The sequence below is a fragment of the Dasypus novemcinctus genome, chromosome 9 (genome assembly GCF_030445035.2).
Source record: "Dasypus novemcinctus isolate mDasNov1 chromosome 9, mDasNov1.1.hap2, whole genome shotgun sequence".
Taxonomy (NCBI): Eukaryota; Metazoa; Chordata; class Mammalia; order Cingulata; family Dasypodidae; genus Dasypus; species Dasypus novemcinctus.
The window spans coordinates 67038101-67058108 of NC_080681.1; the positions used below are offsets into that span (position 1 = coordinate 67038101).

Below are 20008 nucleotides of genomic sequence, written 5' to 3' on the forward strand. Positions count from 1 at the left end.
GTTTCGTCTTTGGACAGCCAACATCTTCCACTACTCATCAAGAACCTTCACTGGACTTTCATTGGAGCCCCTGGTTGCAGCCTGCCTGCAGAAACTGGACTTGTGCATCCCCACGACTGCGTGAGAGACTCTTATAAAATCGCTACTATTGACAGATATCTCTTGTTGATTCTGTTTCCCTGGAGAACCCTGGCTAATACACCAGCTGATAGCATAAGGATAAAATAATTTTTAGATGTTGGTGATTTATCCCCTTTTCAATATGGATTGGTCAAAATGTATTAATTTGTATTGTTTTGTATTGTTTTGCTTTGTTTTGAAAGATAACTTTTATTTTTATGTACAGAAGAGTCAGCTGTGTACACTTAATCCTGTTTAGTGGCAAGGTCTTTAGCCTTTGTCTTCTCCAGCTTGGCAGTGTGAGCCACGGATTTGGGACCCAAGACTTTGCTTCGCCAGTGATGGTGGATCTCATCATATCTGCTGTTGTAATTGGTTCTAGTAGCTTCCACTAGCTTAGCTAGGGCTCCTCTGTCTTCCAAGTGACCTGTGTGAAGGTGACTGTGGTACAGATCTTTCTGTGGATGAGCCGTCCCAGCCTGGCCTTTTCCTTGATGATGCAGTAAGGAAACCCCATTTTATGGGCAGGAAGACAACCAGCTCAATTGGGTCCATGTCTTGTGCAATCACCACCAGCTGGGCCTTGTTGTTTTCCACAAGGTGGTGACAGTGTTGACCCCTGCTTGAAGCACAGCCTCTTGGTGGAGCTGTTCTTTTTGCCAGTAGCTTTCTTCTGCTTTGCCTCTGGCCTGTACTGTGGGCCAACTTTGTGTAACTGCATGGCTATTTGGCGGTCCAAGGCCCAGGTGAACGGGGGGCACTTTCAGCTGCTTGTGGAGGATGGCCCTCTGCCACTGCAGCCGGATGTAGTGGAGCCATTTGACAAAGTGGGTGAGGTCCCTTCTGGGCTGGATGTCCTATCCAATGCCAAAGTTCTTGGGCCTTTTCTAAAAGAGGGAACTTACTTCCTTTTGGCATCTTGGGCAACTGGGGAAAGTTAATTTGGATTTGTTTATTTACCTAGTTATCTATTTGCAGTGGGTGGAACTGCACCCCCCAAAGGATACACCAGTCCTGTAAATGTGACCTCATTTGGAGATAGGGTCGTTGCAAATATAATCATGTTAATATGGGGTCAAACTGGATTAGGGCAGGCTCTACATCCGATGGCTGGTGTCATTAAAAGAGAAAGACGTGGGAGATTTAGAATATACACAGCAAAGACAAAGGTCCATGTGAGGATGGCAGCAGAGATTGGAGTGCTGCAGCTACAAGTTGAGCAAATCTGAGGGTTGCCAGCAAACACTAGACACCAGGAGCGAGGCATGGGATAGTTTCTCCCACAGAGAGAGCCCCCAAAAGGAACCAACCCTGCGGGCATCTTGATTTCAGACTCTGGTCTCCAGAACTGTGAGACAATAAATTTCTGTCATTTTAGGCCACCCCGTTTGTGGTATATTGTTATGGTAGTCCTTGGAAACCACCTACCTTTTCCTCAATCCATCCCACTCAACACACATTTACTAATCATCGACTGTAGGGTGCACAGCCTCTCAGTTCTGAAAATACAAGGAGGATGCTTTGCCCACAGACTCGCAGAGCACCCTCCTTAGTACCTCTGGGGAACCTGGACACCCCTTCTGAGAGCTATCCACAGCCTAGTCAATTTGCTGTCCTGTTTCCTTTATTCCCTTTCCAAAATCTTTATTCAAATTTTAAGTATGGCAACACTCTCAATCTCCCTCCTAGTTCTCTTAAAGAAATATTTTTGCCTTGTTAGTGAAATGAGACTTGATCACGTTTTCTGTCTGTCCAAACAGAACATTAACCAAAAACAGAAAAAAAAGCCTTCTCAGACCCTGAACAGAAGTAAACTACCATTGCCAACAAGGAGAGCACGTCATTCTTAGAATATCTGTTACTCGTCCAGAGTCCCAGCTGAACCATGGGGGCTGGAGAGGGGAATGCCAAAATAGTCAGGTTAGCTGAGCCACACCTTTAGCAAGATTTCACTGGCAGGGGGGAAAAAGAAAGAGGAAAATCAATATTCCTTTGTCTAGGCTAGGGGAAGTGCTAAAGCTATTGAGGTCATTAAAAAGCAATGGATACAAATAAAAACCAATACCTCTCATCATTAGTAGTAAAGTTGCTGTTGAGTTTTATATCTCTCATGAGGAGATACACATAAATTTTGAGACCTGGCAAGCATGGAGTGTAAAGTGACCCCCAAATGTGCAGCACAGAAAATTGAGAAGAAAATGTTCTAATTTGAAATTATACACTTGCTAACAAACAGATATGTTTTGTTATTTATTTCGGAGAAAATAATTCTTTGAATGATAATGGATGATGGTGATGATGATTGCAACCTTGATTTCATCCAGAAAATGAATTATTGAGAGGTACCTTACCAATTTCAAACAACTGGAATTCCACTCATTCCATAATGTGTATCCGAGTGAAAGAGTGTGTCCACAATTTTTCATTTTTTTTCCTTCCTCCTTTCTCAAATGAGCCACCCATGATGTTTTATGCACTGATCTAGGTACTGGGAATACAATGAGAGATGACACCATCATTCATCTGCTTAAATTCCTTCGGTGGCTGTCCACTGCTTTTAGGATAACGTTCAAATAGAATCTGTCCCTGCCCACCTCTCCAGCTGCATCTCTTTCCACCTCCCTCTTTCTCTTAGTGTTGCAGTCAAATCCGCTTTTCCGTTTCTCCCACCTGCCTTAAACCGTTTTCCTAGGTGCAGAAATATGCTTAGCTTCCCTCCGTCAAACCCTGCCCCACAACCTGAAAATATACCTTCCCCTGCCCAAAGTTCCTCATTCTTAAAGTTTCTTAATAAATTCTTTCTTCAGGGAAAGCATCCCCAACCCCACTGACTTGGTTTGATACCCTTGTTGCATGCCTTCAAGGCACTCTTCAAAAGGCAATCAGTTAGCTGTGTAATTACCGTAATTACTTGTTTAATACCTTCCTTCTGATTTAAATTGTGGACTTGTTGAGGGCAGGGACTGGTTCTCTGTGGAGCCAGTTGCTACATGGTACGTTGTGGGAACACAGGTGTAGGTACAACAAAGACCCACAGCAAATGACCGCTTTATTATTTACACAACACAAAGGGTCCAAAAAAAGCAGACAATTCATTGCGGCTAGTCTCCTGGGGAGGCCAGCTGCTCAGGTCAGGGTTGTGGATGTCTGGATTGGACTGGAGAGACATATTTGTGCTGCCCGAGGGTGGGGTATTTAAATGGCTCAAGGAGGAGGGGCCCTGCCACTGAGGATTTCCTGCCCTGATAAGCAGCTGGACTGTTGGCTCCCGGTGTTTAAGGTTTGGTCGGGTCATCCCATTAGACCTAATGTCTCCCCTGGGCTGCAGAGTGGAAATACACTGAAACGTGCACATAATAGAAAGGGGCGGGGTAGGTGAGGGCTCTGAGATGGCTGCTAGGTGTATCCGAGACTTCCCCAGCAGTCACCACTACCCGGTGGATTAAACCCTGTGCTTAATATGTGGAGGAGAAAGTCCCAGGCTCCTTGCATGGGGAATGGGAACTTGAACTGGAGCTTGAGAAACCTTAAGGATGAACTTGATCCAGCTTTACAACTCAAGAAGGTGATGATTATACATAACACATATACACTTTACTTTAAATGAGAAATCTTGACACTTTCCTGTTCATACTCTCATAGTGTCTGCATTCTTAAAGCTTTCTCTGGTTCTCCTACTCCAGGACTAGGAAAAGATTTCAGAGCCTTCTTTTTGTTCACATATTTTGTGGCAGAGTTAACTTTTATAAGTTGTCAAGTCACAGGAAGCTTTATTTGTCTTTTACATCCAGAAGACCAAACTCTAGGCTGTTACTTTGTGCCAATAACACCTAAAGACAAGTTTCCCAAAATTCCTGAGACCATATATTATAAGCAACTTGCCTGTAACATATAGCATTTAGACTGAATTACAGTTTCACCTTAGCCTGACTCATGAAATAAAACTCAGCAACGACAAAAATAAAGCTGTGAAAGGGGCACGAGAGATCCCACACATGCTGTATCTTTGTTAGGAAAATAATGATTAAATAATTAGGGACAAGGTGTTAATTTAGGGTCTTTGCCTCCCAGCCAGCGCTCTCTTCACTCAGGGTGTGCAGAATCACGTCTCAAGTTCCAATCAGGTTTTAAGTTTTGGAAAGAATGACTTCCAACTGTCAACATTTTTTTCTGTCATCTTTTTGCCCCCTGTCAGTCCGACTGGGTTCACATTCATGGGTTGTAGAAGCATAGAAATATTTTGTCTCCTTTTGACTGACCTTAGCTTGGCAATCACTTTTAAAAAAACAAAAAACTTGATCTCTTTTTATGGCTGTTTTCAGAGTTTGTTTTCACAGATTAGAGTCTTAATCCAATTGTCTGTATCTTTCTCTCATGAACAGCTTTAAATATGGTGGAGAGAATGGCTTCTCTGGTGATAACTTTTCTAAGTTTCTGTTTCCTTCTCTGTTAAATGGAAAAAATAATCGTTTTTACCTCAGGGGTGTGGTGAGGTTGAGTGACATAATGCAGGCATTTGGTATTATTTCCCGGGAAGTAGCAAGAGTTCCCCAAGTGATGGTGGTGGTGGCAGTGAAGATGGGATCTTGAGTCCTGTGCGACTTTGTGCTACAAGACCTGCATCAAACCTGAATCTGAATCATATTCTCCATAAAGACATGTTCAGGTCCTAACCCCATCCTGTGGGTATGAACCCATTTGTAAGAAAACCCTTGAAGTCGCTACTGGTTAAGGTGTGGACTTCTTTGTGAATAGGATCTTCTGCAATTCTGTTCAGATGAGGCCAAACTGAATCAGGGTAGGCTTTAATCCATATGACTGGAGTCTTCATAAGCAAAAGAAGTTGGGCACCAAAACAGAAGCAAGGATCAGCAGAAATCAGAGGAGCAGACACAAGGAAAGAAAGACCACCCTGTGACCCAGGATTGCCAGAACACTATGACTTTGGAGAAAACATGGCCCTGCTGATGTTGAACTTCTCATCTCCAAAACTGTGAGCCTATAAATTTCTGTTGTTCAAGCCAACCCAGTGTGTGGGATTTGTCATAGCAGTCCTGAAAAACAAAGACACCTTGGTAGAGTATTCCAGCGTTGGCCAGTACAACTGGAGCTGCAACAGGTGTTCAGGCTGGGACCTACCACGACCCAGAGCTCCCTCTCCAAGGCATGTTTTTCTAAGTGAGTCAGGGTGACAGAGGAGCTTCTCACTGTGACTGTGGCTTAACAGGTGACAAGAGTAGACTCTGGGGTCAGTGAAATCAAATATTTGAAATTAGAACTGTTCTAGGGAATCTGGGTTTATGGTTTCAGCATGTAACTCCTCCCATAGGGCTCTTTCTTGACTTCTTTTCTAATTATAATAATAATACATACTATTGGAGGGACTATGGAAATTACAGAAAGAAAAAATAAATAAAATTACCATCGCCCAAAATCTCACACCTCAAAAAAACACTTAAGATTGTGATGTTCATCCTAGTCTTTCTTTCGTGTCTGTGAAAGTGTGTATGTGGAGAGAGAGAAATGACTTATATTACTCCCTTTCCCTTTTATTTAGGTCTCATGTATATTGCACACTTCAGTAGTTACCCAGAAGCTGTTTCCCCCTTCATCTCCACTAATAGAACCTGGATTTTTTTCTCATGTGTCCAGTGGTGATCCCTTGAGCTCAGGGATAGGTGGAGTTGGCTCCTGATGGAGAGGTAGTCCTGTGATCCAGTGATGGACAATTAAATGAAAAGGGAATTGCCAGGAGATCTGGACTCCTTGCAAAAGGGAAGGAAGAAAAGAGCAAATTTTTGTTCAGAGGATGAATTCTTTAATGTCTCTGTGGCCCTTCCTATTAGGTAGCAGTTCCGAGACTCTTGATCCTTCAGGATATGGAAAAGTTTCATCATTTCTAAGTGGCTTCTTGGACTTACTTATGTCTTCACTTTTTATTCCTTACACAAACACTTAGGGTGTAATCCCTGTCCTCGAAAAGTTTACAACCAGTGGGGGGGACAGAATTCAATGCAGAATGAAGGAAGGTCCTTTCAGAAGACTCAGCCTAAGTTCTGAGGTTGTAGATGGAGAGGACAGAGGAGATCAGCCTATTGGTGGCAGGATGCTGGTGAAGGAAGTTGGGGCCTTTGATCAGGATTCTGATAGGCAGGATGATTGGGGGTCAGAGAACATTCTTAACTGAAGAAACAGCTTGAGGAGCCACAAGGGGCATGACAGCAGAGGGCATGCTTTTCTGATGACCACAACACCATCCTCAGGGTGACAGCTCCCATTTGTTAAGAACTTACTTTATGATATGCTCTGTTAAGTGCTTCCATGTATCATTTCATCTAATTGACCTGATCTATGAGGTGGGAACATGGGGGGAATCTGAGGCTCAGTGTGTGTAAGTGATCTGTGCAAGTACACACAGTGAGGAAGTGTTTTCTCTTCCAAAGGCTGACCCCAGACTAGTCTACTACTGTCCAAAGCCTGTGCTCTTAAGGATCACAGTTCATAATGGGAGCTGGTGGGGGCTTGAGGGGAGGTTGGGGCCATGAGATTTGGTTCATCCTAGTGACTCAACCTGGGCACAGTGGCAGGTGGTTGAAGAGGAGGGCTGAAAGAGTCTTCAGATTTCCAGCTCAAAAGACCAGCCATGTGACTTGTTCGCTTTTTTGGAATTTCCTCCTAAATTTTACAACTCTAGTTTTTGCTGATTACAGACTGTATGGAAGAAGACTAAGATTTGTAGTGGCACAGGGTAAGATAAGGAGGGGGGGAAGAAAATGGTGACACTAGAAGGAAAAATAAGAGAGATTAGAAAACTAAAATAAACATGACACAAGACAAGTAACACACAAGGACCTGGAAGATGCACAGATCCCCACTCCTGTAGCGTGAGCTTAGACCCAAGCCCTCAAACCTAGACAGAGTCCAGGGGAACAATTGAGCCATCCATTTAGCATAACTTATTTTAACTCCTGGCTTGAGGCCAGGCTTGTACCTCAGTACTCACTGTGTATACTCACAGTGCAGTGAAACTGCTCCACATCCAGGATAACAAAGCAACTGTTAATGGGAGTAATTAAGAGCCTTGGGGGTGATTTATACCTTTTGTTACTCTTCAAGTTGAAGTTACCAAAGACAACAATTATTAGTAAAACAGGTGATCCTTAACCCACATAGGGAAAGCTGGGAACCTGGCTCCAGCTCTTTCTTCCACAGGCCTGGAGATCACAGAAATAGAATTAAGTGAGATTCACAGTCAAGAAAATTGGGAGCCAGTACAGACTGGGTTGGTGCTGCGTGGGTGATAAAAAAATCTTTAGCTTCTTTAATGAAGGTAAAGGTAAAGTATTGACAAATGCTGGGGAAGTGTTGATGACAGCACTCCAGGGCTGATTTTTCTGAGAAACACTTAAGTTTATTGGCTAAATTTTAGAATAAAATCTTTAAAATCTCTATTTCTATTAGTAATAAAAAGATAATTACGAAGAAGAAAAAAAAGGACCATTACAGAGGAAGCATTGTGTAAGTGAGTATCAATGGCTGGTTGGTACCTTAAATAAAAAGAGACCAAAGTGAGGCTAGGTGCTGAGTTCATCTTCAAGAAGTCAAGAAGGAAGTTTAGAGCTTGTGGGGAAATTTTGTTGCAGAACTTAGAGCATGTCTAAGTTAACCACCCAGCCTCATTCCTCCATCCTTTACCTGTATACTTTTGCTCAGGGCTTTGCAAGTGGCCGCACAGCTCGCTACTGCGCTGGGCTCTGGCTGCCTGGGACTGCAGCTTCCAGGACAAGTGTGCCCACCAAGATCATCTGACTGGGGTCTGTCTAGCTGGTACTGACACTGGGACTGAGTTTGAAATCAGCCAGTATGAGTCCTCCAGAGTTTTTTTCTTTTTAAAGATTGTTTTGGCTCTTCTGGGTCCCTTGTATTTCTCTATGAATTTTAAGATGAGCTTGTCCTTTACTCCACAAAGATTTGAAAGGGAGTGCATTGACTCTGTAGACCAACTTGGAGAGTATTACTACTTAACAATATGAGTCTTCCAATCCATGAAAATGAGTTATCTTTTCATTTATTTAGGTCTTCTCTAATTTTTTTCAATAATATTTTATAGTTTCGGGGTATACATCTTGCACTTATTTTGTTAAATTTATTCTTAAATATTTTGTTCTTTTTGGTGCTATTGTAAATGGAATTGTTTTCTTAATTTAAATTTTCTGATTGTTTATTTCTGGGTACAGAGATACAGCTGACTTTTGCGTATTCACATTGCATCCTGAACCTTGCTCAACTCATTTATTAGCCCTAATATTTTTGTGTGGATTCTTTGGGATTTTCTGTAAAACTACCATGTCATCTGCAATATAAATAGTTTCAGTTCTTCCTTCCCATTCTGGATGCCTTTTATTCCATTTTCTTGTTTAATTGCCCTAGGTAGACACCCCCAATACAATGTTGAGTAAAAGTGGTACGAGTAGACATCCTTATCTTCTTCCTGAACTTAAGGGGAAAGCTTCTGGTCTTTCACTATTAAGTATGATGTTACTTGTGTGTTTTTTGCAGAAGTCCTTTATCAAGTTGAGGAAGTTCCCTTGTATTTCTAGCTTGCTAGGTGCTTTTTATCACAAAAGGATGTTGCATTTTGCCAAATGCATCTATTGAGATGATCATGTGGTTACCAGACTCATTGTTATATAAAAAAGTGCATCAAGAAAAAAAAAATGGTTTTCCTAAACAGAAAAACAAAACAAAACACAACAGAAAAACTTCCTTGGTGATACTATCTTTTCCATACAAAGGACAGCATATTTTCAAGTGCAATATGCAATAACAGCAACAATAACACAGACGTGGTTCCAAAGAATCACCTTGCAACTACTTTTCTTTTCCTCAAACAGCAATATTCAGTGGACAAAAATGATACTATTAGCTCTATTTTATATATTGCACATTCATACTTCTTTTGACCTCATGTCTGTAACTGTTCTCCAAAGGTAAATGCTGATCTATTCAGAAGGCACTCAAATACACATCTTGTTTGTTAATTAATTTTTAAAGATTTTGGGTTTTACTTACATTTTCAATTCTCCATGCTTTTTTAGAATATATATATATAAATTAAATGAAAACAATCCTCTTTAATTACACCACTCAAAAAATATCATCTTTGCCATTTTGGTGTATAACCAAAATTTCTATTTCCTATGTTAATGTGTGCATATGTGTGTATGTATATATGTAGAGAGCGTATGTATGTAAATGGAACCATACTGATCTTGTTCTGTAATCTCCTTTTTTCTTTTTAACAAATAAAGTAAATATCTTTCTATGTCTTTAAGCATCCTTTTAAATTATCATCTTTTAATGTGCTGTGCAGTATCTCATAGTATTCATGTATAATAGTTTATTTAGCCATTCTTCTGCTATTGGACATTTTAGGTTATTTCCTTTTATTCTGTTATCAAGAACTTTGCAATTCCTTATATACATTGTTACAGTATCTTTATATAAATATTTTTGAGTTCTATTCTTTCCTTGGGTAAATCTTAGAAAGAAAAGATTTGATCTAAGGGTAAAACAGTTTTTAAGGTTCTTGGCACATACTACTAAATTACTACCAAAGGATTGTAAGAATCTACACTTCTACCAGTGGTACCAAACTTCCTGCATTCCCACCAACCCTGGGTATTATAATTTTCTTTAATCTTCAACAATCTGTTGATTAAAATATGCACCCCCCCCCCCCCCCGCATCCTGCTGTTTCAGCTGTCTTGTCAATTCACTGTGTGATCTTCTGTATCTATTTCTCTTTTGGTCTTCTCTTCTCATCTTTCTCCTTTGGATTCATCAGAATTCCATCCTGGGGACCTCTAATGTGGATAGAGGTTCCCTGTCAGCCATGCCACCTCAGTTCCTGGTCTCTGCTGTGCTTCACCTTGCCTCTCCCCTTCATCTCTCTTTCAGTTGCGTCATCATCTTGCTGTGTGACTCACTTGCATGGGCACTGGCTCACCACATGGGCACTCAGCTTGCTGCACGGGCACTCAGCTCACCATGTGGGCACTGACTCACCACATGGGCACTCGTGCAGGCACTTGGCTTGCCACATGGGCATTTGTGCAGGCACTCAGCTCACCATGCGGGCACTGGCTCACCACGCAGGCACAATTTATCTTCTTCTTTTTCACCAGGAGGGCCCAGGGATTGAACCCAGATCCTCCCATATGGTAGGCAGAGGCCCTATCACTTGAGCCACATCTGCTTTGGAAGTTGAACTTTTTAACACCTATTTGAAATTTTCTTTTCCTATGTTCATACTTCCTGTGTTAGTGTAGTTTCATTTGCCATAATCTTTACTTGTCACATTAATCACACTGAATTTGAGGTGAAGGAATCTTCTAATGCCTAGCAACATTGGAGCTGCCCTTTAAAGTTTCCCTTTCACCCAATTATTAGAAATCATAAAATACAGAAAATTATAAAGAAAATAAAAAAAAAAATCCCAAATCTTACCATTCTGAGGTCACCAGTCCTCCAGAAATGAGAATGACCATTTTTTAACACATATTTAATGTCAGAAAGGGTTTTGCCAACTTTTGGATCATTAGCAATTAAGAGAATACAGAAAGAAAAGGTGATTTGAGTAACCAGGGGCTCAATTTTAGAGATCATTACTGTTGAGTCCATTTTGAGTGTACAGACTTGATTTGTGGCAGGGTAAGAGGTCTGGGTTAGCGAGTAGGGTAATTTTAAGACATTTTTAGGCCCTAGACATTCTTAATTTGGGAGGTTGCATCCACCTCATACCAAACATATTACAATGGACTCACATCCAAAAATCACTTGCAATTTTTTTCTATACAAAATTTGAAAGGACTTTTATAATAGTAAATTTGTTTAAAATTATTCAGATTTTCTTGTGATGTAAATTTATATAGATAAATATAATAGACTTAATAATAATTACATTTATACGCATTTAATTAAACATACTAATTTTAATTTGCAATGTTCTTTTTTCCCTCCTCATTTTAAAAAATAGAGATAATTGTAGATTCACATACAGTTTTAAGAAATAACATAGAGAGCTCTCGCGAACACTTTGTCTGGTTTCCCCAATAGTAACATTTTGCAAAACTGTAGTATAATATCACAACCAGGACATTGCCATTAATACAATCTACCATCTTATTCAGATTTTCCCAGTGTTACTTGTACTCATTTGTGTGTGTATGTGTGCATTAAATTCCATACAATTTTATCACATGTGTAGAGGGGAGATACTGGGCAGTTCCAATCTCACAAGGATCCCTTGTACGGCCCATTTACAATGCTTTTAATATTTTGAAGAGAGCAATTTAAAAAAATTCTTATATACATTTTCATATAAAGCCATGGCTCCTAAGCACTGTGACCTTAGTACCTAATGCATAAAACTGCCCCGCTGTGGGGATAGGGTTGGTGATCATTTGTGTATGGGTAGAAAAGATGGGAGCAGACAATCTCCAAGGGAATCAATTTCCTATACTTAGAAGCAGTATAGTACAGTGGTAAATTCCAACCCTGGGATTGAGCTACCTATACTCCCTCCCGAGTTGGCTACCTCGTCTGCCTGCTCACTGTGTCTGCTTGTTGTCTCTGCTTGTTGTGTCTTCTCATCTTCTTTAGAAGACACCGGGAACTCAACCTGGGATCTCCCATGTAGGAGATGGGTGCCCAACTGCTTGAGCCACATCTGCTCCCTGCTCATTGTGTCTGTTTGTTGTGTCTGCTAATTTGTCAACTTGTTGCATCAACTCATTGCATCAGCTCATTGTGTCTGCGTTTCTTCTTTAGGAGGCACCAGGAACCAAACTGAGGACCTCCCACATGGGAGGCAGGCACCCAGCTGCTTGAGCCACATCTGCTCCCCCTATACTTCTTAATAGTATGACTTTGCTCCAGTTACTTAAGCTCCTTGAAGTGTCTGTTTCCCCAACTGAGTACGACTGACAATAATACCTATCATAGGGGGTTGTGGGTTTGAATGATATAATCTGCTTAGATCAGAGTTGGGCATGTAGCAGTTATTCAGTTTGTTAATTGTCATTTGTGCTAGATTTCTTTGGGAATGAGGCTGGGATAGAAAGCAGCAGAAGGGTCACAGAAGTGTTTCAACAGATCTGATAAAAATCAAGAGGCCAGACAGGAGAATCTTCTGCAAAACTGTAAGGGAAAAAAAAAATTGGACAGAGTCTGACAGCCCTAGAGAAGAGTATTGCTAGCTCCAAATAACCACTGCTCTGTTCATGAAAAGAACTGGACTGGCACTGGGAGGAACTCTTAACAGACAAAGAGCACATTAAAAACTTGCCTTGATGCTATTAAATCTCTGGGAGCTGGAACAGTTCATTTTGTACCCTGAGAGCAGCTCAGGGTAAGGAAGGGGGTCCCTGCTGAGGTACGTATTAATGCTACAGCAGGAACTGTTCTGAAGAGACCCCTCAATAAAACTGAAAACGGATGGGGTCAGAGCCAGAGCTCATTTTGCAGAGATGACAGGATCAGTAGAGTTTTAGGATTGCCAACAGGTTCTGAGTGAAACGCTGAAGTCCATTGAAACCTGATTAACTGCTACTCTGGGGGCTGAAATAAGCCACCAGACTGACTGGTGGAGAAAAATCCCTTCCTATATCAGCCTAGTGCTCTATATCATATGGGGCCATGGACAAGTTGAAAAATGAGTTAACAACTTTGAATCTGCTGTAAAACTCTTATCGAAGCATCTGTGGAGCATATTACGAGGTGAATTTGCACAGCACTTTGGAGGTAATTCTACTGGTATGATTTTAGTCAATTCAATGGGCAACTAACAGACCTGGACCTGGGTTCAAACCCTAGCTCTGCCACCAATGGGCAGTGCAGCCTGGACAAGTCCCTCTGATTGTGTGGGCCTCAGTTTCTTTGATTAGAAAGTGAAAGGATTGAGCTAGATGACCACTTAAGGGTCCTTCAAGCTCTGAAAACACAATGATTTTGTAACTATTGTCCTTGGTAGTGTGCTAGGGACTGAGGATATCTTCAATCTTTGGCGAGCTATATATATATATATATATGAAAGAGGAGGGGGGAAGGAGACAGGGGGAAATGGAGAGGGAAAGGGTGAGGGAGAGGGAAAGATCTAAATAGGATAATAGAAATTGTTGTATATGTCAACAGTTTTACTGACAAAATAATGTGTTTACTGACAACTTAACATATTTAATACACAATGTACAACTGTTTGCTTCACTTGTTTTGGAGATAATGTTAAAGTCTAAACCAAAACTTTTCATAAGTGTGAAACCTGAGAAAAATGATCCTATGGGATTTATGAAAATAGCACTGTGGAATTTATGAAAGAATTCTAAGACATGAACCTCCTACTCTTAAGCACTTTCTGACTCACTGGGAAGACAAAATATATACACTTGGGACAGATAGCACTATAAAGCATGAGTTTACTTAATGTCAGAGGAACATCCATGCAACAAGGACTATAGCCATTCCCTGGCCAGGAACCAATGTGGATGAGTAGAGTCTGTGATGGCTGCTGGATGGAAGAGGGACTGGACCCAAGCCCTATAGAAGGGGTGGTGTCTTTTAACTTTTATATGTTTTATTGTTAACTTCTGATTATGGAGATAACACAAATGTGTCAAAAGTCTTTCTGTTGCAAGTAATGGAAAACCCAATTTAAATGTACTTGAACAATAAAAGAAAATTTGTTGACTCTTGTAGTTGAAAAGTCCAAAGATTAGATGTAAGGTACGTTTTGATCCATGGAGTCAATAATATCATGAAGGACAAGATTTCTTTCTTTCTCTTCTCTTCCTTCCAAGGTATCAGCTTCAACCTGCTGGCAGGCTTGACTTGCGGTCACAAGGTGACTATGGCTCCCAAGACAATTGCTTCCTCCTTTATAGTAAGTGAGAGCATGTGCACCATTGTCCCTGTATTCCATGCTGTATTAGTCAGAGTTCTCTGGGAAACAGAATCAATGGGCGATATCTGTAAACTCTAAGAGATTTCATAAGAGTCTCATGTGACCATTGAGATCCACAAGTCCAGATTCCACAGGCAGACTGCAAACCAGGGACTCCAATGAAAGTCCAGTAAAGGTCCTTGATGAGTTCCAGGAGACCTTGGCTGTCCAAGACGAGCTGGGAAATTCTCTCTGAATGCTGAAATCACTTCCCCTTTTAAGGCCTTCAGTTGACTGGATAAACATCACTCACTGATGATGGCACTCTCCCTGGTTGATTGTAGATATAATCAGTCATCTACACAGTAAACTCACTATGACTAAAGTTCATAAATGTCCTTGTATTACATTTAGCCCAGTGCTTGCTTGACCAAACAACTGGGTACAATTACCTGACTGAGTTGACACATTAGCCTAACCATCACAGTCTACCCCTTGCCTAACCATCACACATGCAAAAGCCCAAAGACTCACACCGGTTGGGACAGCTTACATCACATACCTACTTCTGACGACTCCTAGAGCCACCAGGAACAAAACAAGCCAAGTGGATCAGTATCAGTTCTGCTAGTGGTAGCACTGGTAGGAACAAGGAGCCAGTTTCTCTGAAACCACATGATCCCAAATGGAAAGCAACCTGTGGCAAACTAAAACAATGGGAACTCAGGCAGTTGAGTTTGCTAAAAGCTGCCAATGCAAAAATACCAGAGATGGGTTAGCTTTTATAATGGGGATTTTTTTTTTTTAAGATTTATTTTTATTTATTTAATTCCCCTCCCCTCCCCCGGTTGTCTGTTTTCTGTGTCTTTTTGCTGCGTCTTGTTTCTTGTTTCTTTGTTCGCTTCTGTTGTCGTCAGTGGCACGGGAAGTGTGGGCGGCGCCATTCCTCAGCAGGCTGCTCCCTCCTTTGCACTGGGCGGCTCTCCTTATGGGTGCACTCCTTGCGCGTGGGGCTCCCCTACGCGGGGGACACCCCTGCGTGGCAGGGCACTCCTTGCGCGCATCAGCACTGCGTATGGGCCAGCCCCACAAGGGTCAAGGAGGCCCAGGGCTTGAACCGCGGGTCTCCCATGTGGTAGACAGACGCCCTAACCACTGGGCCAAAGTCCGTTTCCCTATAATGGGGATTTATTAGGGTAAAATCTTACAATTCGGAGGCTGTGAGAATGTCCAAATCAAGGCATCATCAGTGAGGCTGTCTCACCAAAGGTCAGCTGCTGGTCGTCCTAGACTCCTGCCACTTGACAAAGGCAAATGATGCCATCCCTGCCTGCTCCTCCAGTTCACGTTCTCCCTGAGCTCTGCTGTGGGCAATCAGGCAAATGGCTTGTCTCTCCCTGGGCCTTGTCACTTCAGCTTTGGGCTGTTCCACTGATTCTAGCCTCCAGCCTCTCTCTCAACCTCTCTGGGTTTCTCTGTCTTTCTGTGGCTGTAGGTGATCCTGGAATCTCTTTCATGACAGAGTAAAAGCTTATATTTCTCTTTCTTTTGTGTCTCTGCTTTCAGTTCTTGGTTTATATAAGAATCCAGTAAAAAGATTGGGTCCTACCCTGGTTCCCACAAGCAAATTAATCAGAGGCCCTTAACTAAAGAGATCTAATCAAAAGTTCCCATAATTGAATCTAACCAAAAGGTCCCACATAGGATAGGTTTATGTGCACAGGAATGGGTTAGCTTAAGAACATAATTTTCTGGGGTCCACAAAAGACTCAAACCAGGACAGCCATGTATGCTGCAAAGGCTGTCATAAAATGTCCTTTATAATATGCTAATGGTAGAAATTTTAGGAAATACAGGGAATTAAAAAGAAAATAAAAATCACACATAACCCCAACACTCAGAGACATTGAGTGTTAATATTTTAGCAGATTACCTTCCAACCTTTTTTTCCTAAAAGAGTAAACAATGTGCTAGGCATTTTACATACATCATGTCACTTACTCCGAATACGGCAACCCAAGAAGTAAGCATTATTATTTCCCCATTTTATAGATGAAAAGACTGCAGCTCAAAAGAGTTATATAATTTCTTCAAGGTTACCAAGTTAGTAATTGATGGCGCTTGTATTTGAGCCCAGGTTTGTCTCTCTCCAGAACTCAGGCTCTTAATCAGCATGCTGTCCTCTTTTATTTATAATTGGTGTCATAAAACATATTTAGCTTTTTGCTATGCTTTTTTTTCATTTACGTTTATGTTGTGAGCCTTACAGTCCTTAAATGATCATTTTTATCCAGTGACTTAGATCCGGTTTTCTAGGAAGCAGAAACTCCAGTGGAGAGTTGAGTGTAGGGGGCTTCTTGGGGAGCAACGTCTTTGAGTGAACAAGGACTTCTTCAGCACGAAGCAGAGGAAGAAGGTAAACTCAGCCAATGCCCTGGCAAGGGGGTCAAGCTTTATACACGACATCCACCAGCGGGCTTGATGTTGGATGGGTGGCTCTCCTCAGCTGAGGGTGATTCCTGGGGAGGGCTCAGGAGTGAGAGAATGCTTGCCTTCTACTGGAAGGAGGAACCTAGAGAGGGACACCTCAGGGCCCATGTATCCAGGCAATGTGGAGAGGCGAGAGCACCCTAGGAAGACAGAAACCATTTGAGTCCTCCTTTTTGCTTTAGTATAATCCTTATATAGCTGCTAGAAATATCTTTTTCTGACCATCATTTCAAGCATTTCCTCTTTCCCCAAATTAAGATGAGACTTCCTATTTCATAACGAAGGGAGGACAGTAGGGTGGCATAGGCCGCCTGCCTGGCATAGAGACAGAAGGTCTGAGTGTGAGTCCTGGTTCTGCCATTCACTAGCAGTGTGACCTAGAGTATGTCTAAACCTCAGTGCGGTCTTCTAGGGCAGGGTTTCTCCACAGCAGCTCTGCTGAAATTCAGGAGAGGAAAGTTCTTTGGGGGAGGAGGGCACTGACCTGTGCATTGCAGGATGTTTGGGGGCATCCCTGGCCTCTACCCACTAGATGCCAGTAGCTCCACCTCTCCTTTCACCACCCCTAACCAAGGCAAGACAAACAAAAATGTCTCCAGACTTTGTCAATTGTCTCCTGGTGGGGAAAACTGCTCTCAGCTGAGAACCTCGATTCCTAAATCTAAGCCCTGCCTTCCTCTTAGATTTGTTGGGAAGGTTAAACAAGATAATTATGAATATGCAAATAACCAATCAGTTGGTACATATGCCCACATGCCTCTCTAACCCATCCCTTGTCCTCATCATTGCCCCAACATCAGGGCCAGTAAGAGCAAGTTTGCGCCCTGACGAATCATGCGTGGACTGTTAAGAATCTCTTACTCATGTCTTGCTCTTGGACTATTTTGCAGAGGTTTCCAGAGTACTTTGAAGTCAGACAGACCTGGGTGGGCCTCTCAGGTCCATCATTTCCTACCTATGCAAACTTAGACAATCAGTGTAACTTTCTAAGCCTCAGTGGCCTCATACAGTGGTTGTGAGAAATATCTGGCAGAGAACATGTGAAGCATCGAATAGGCTCTCAATATCAGTGCCTTTTCTTTTCTTGTCTTCCCAGTTGTAGTGTAAATTCACTTGGTGGGGAGAGGCTATATCCCCTACCTTTGTGCCAGCATTCTAGCACACACAATGGGAGCTCAATAAATTTGACTCAATAAAGGAGCAACTCCCTTAAGGTCTCCTGCAAACCAGAGACTTATTTCTTTCATACATGGAAGGAAGCAGTAAGTTGTCTGAAGACACACAGCCTGAGTCACTATCCTGGTCTCAACACTTACTATATATGTGATCTTAGGAAAATTACTTACCTCCACTAGGAGTCTGTTTTTCTCAATTTTAAAATGGGAATAAGAATAATAATATCCACCCCTCAATGTTTTACTGAATAGTAAACATGAAATGCTTCACATAAAAAACTCAAAAAAGTGTCTGGCCCATTTCAATGCAAACCCAAAGCTGGTGAAAAATATTGTTATTGTTGTTCATCAAAACATGCCTTCTATGTGCCAGGCAGTGTGCTGGGTGGTAGAGATACAAAGATGAATCAGATACAGTCCAAAGAGATGTCCAATCTAGTGGAACCACAGACATAAATAAAGACTTACAATCCTGAGGGTCTTTACAGCTAGAACCATTTCCTAGCTCACTAAGCCATTTGTACATTCTAATGGCATCTGGGGTCAAAATAAATATCTTGGATGCCACAAGAGAATGAAGAAAGTTCATTGTTCAGAGAAAAGAAGTTTTCCTTTTTCCTGGCTCCTTATATCTGGGGAAAAAATTTCCAAGTGTCATGGTCAAACACTACTCTGATTTCTTGTGCAAAGTTTAAGGTGACCTTTACCCTTCCTAATATATCATTTTGATGAAGCCAAAATTTTCTGAGATTCTCAAGACTGGCAGAAAAATAACTTGAGAAACTGGTCCCAAATTGGTAACTGAAGATAAGTTGGAGGGCAGTTCCTTCCTCAAGTGTTGCCGTATATCTTACTTCATTGCATGTTGATAGTGTATTAAAATTGAAATAAAAATAAAATATTATCTGTGCCATTAAACCTGACCAATTCTCACTTCACTAATCTCCAAACCCTGATTCTCGCTAAAAGATGGACAGTCTTAACCCACGCTTGGCAAAGATGTACAGCAGAGGAGAGTCCTGAGAGGTGGAACTTTCAATTTTTTGAAAAAAATATCCTGTCATCATTTAATATTTATGGTACACGCACACTGTGTGAAGCAGTGCATCACAGGATGTCCTTTGCTGCCAGAGAAGACGTTGGTGACAGGGAAGACATTAAAATAGACTAGGGACTCCATGAGGACATGAGTTTTGGGGGGACACTTTAGTCAGGACCCTGGTAATGGATGCTGTCCACACACCCAACCGCCCAACCCCTGGGAAGCACAGCCTAACCACAGACTCCTGCCTGAGACGGTCTACCTCGGTCGCCTTGGCACCACAGGGTTCCTCCTTGAGGAGCATCCAGAAGTGAGGTAGGATTCCAAATGGGGGGAAAGGGAGGGGACCCAGAAATAAAGCAGAATGGTGGGGTGGAGCAGAATGCCACCTCTAGACTCAGTAGGTTGTACCAGGGGTACAAACAGGCGAACATTCCACCTAGAGCCCTGCTCGCCAAGCGGCCGTTTGGGTGCGTCCTGCTCACGCCAGGAAGGAAGGGAGCGCCATTTCCAAAGTGACACAAAGCGCCTTACAGGCTGGTGGTGCCCTTGAGTGCAGGAGCAAAACGGTGACCTGCAGCCAGAAAATCTACATTTCCTTCTTAATTCTTCCCCTTACATCATAACTTTAGCAGTCATGTGACTTCTCTGAGCCTCCGTTCCCTCTTCGGTAAAATGGGGATGGTAAGGCCTGCCTTGCCTCCCTCAAAAGGTTGAGCTGAAAGTCAGTTTTCAAATTGAATGAGCAGAAAATCTCTCTGTAGTCTCTCAGGCATCTCACTTCTTTATCTCGTTGTGTCTCATCATGACCTTCCTCTGGACAGAGGGGACGAGGTAACAGTTCTTTCTGCTCTCGCTTTTCCGTAGTCTCGCCTGGCTTTGCTGGTGGAGGGTATTGTCCTCTCTATAGTTCTGTCCTTCATTCATCCCTGCTCACCTGGATCCTGTGCATGTTGAGTTTGGATCACTTAGATGCTCACCAGGGATCTTAATGGGTAGGATATGCCCATTTTATACGTTAGTCTAGCAGTTTACGCTGGAAACTCTTGGTGGGTGCTCAGCCCTCGCCATTCTGAACCTGAACCCATGTCTGAGGTTCCTGGACTGGATATGTGGATCCTGGGTGCATGTGTGCTCAGGGAGTTTCTGATGAAGTGTGGCTCGATATAAATGACCTGATGACTGCTGTGGTCAGTAGTGGGAGAGACACAGGAGGTCTGGAGGGCCAGGCAGGAGGTGGAT

General features: G+C 42.3%; 1 pseudogene; it reads right to left on the reverse strand.

Moving 5' to 3' along the window:
- Positions 1 to 365: 365 nt before the first annotated feature.
- Positions 366 to 19693, reverse strand: LOC101431148 (large ribosomal subunit protein eL8 pseudogene; annotated as a pseudogene).
- Positions 19694 to 20008: the final 315 nt, after the last annotated feature.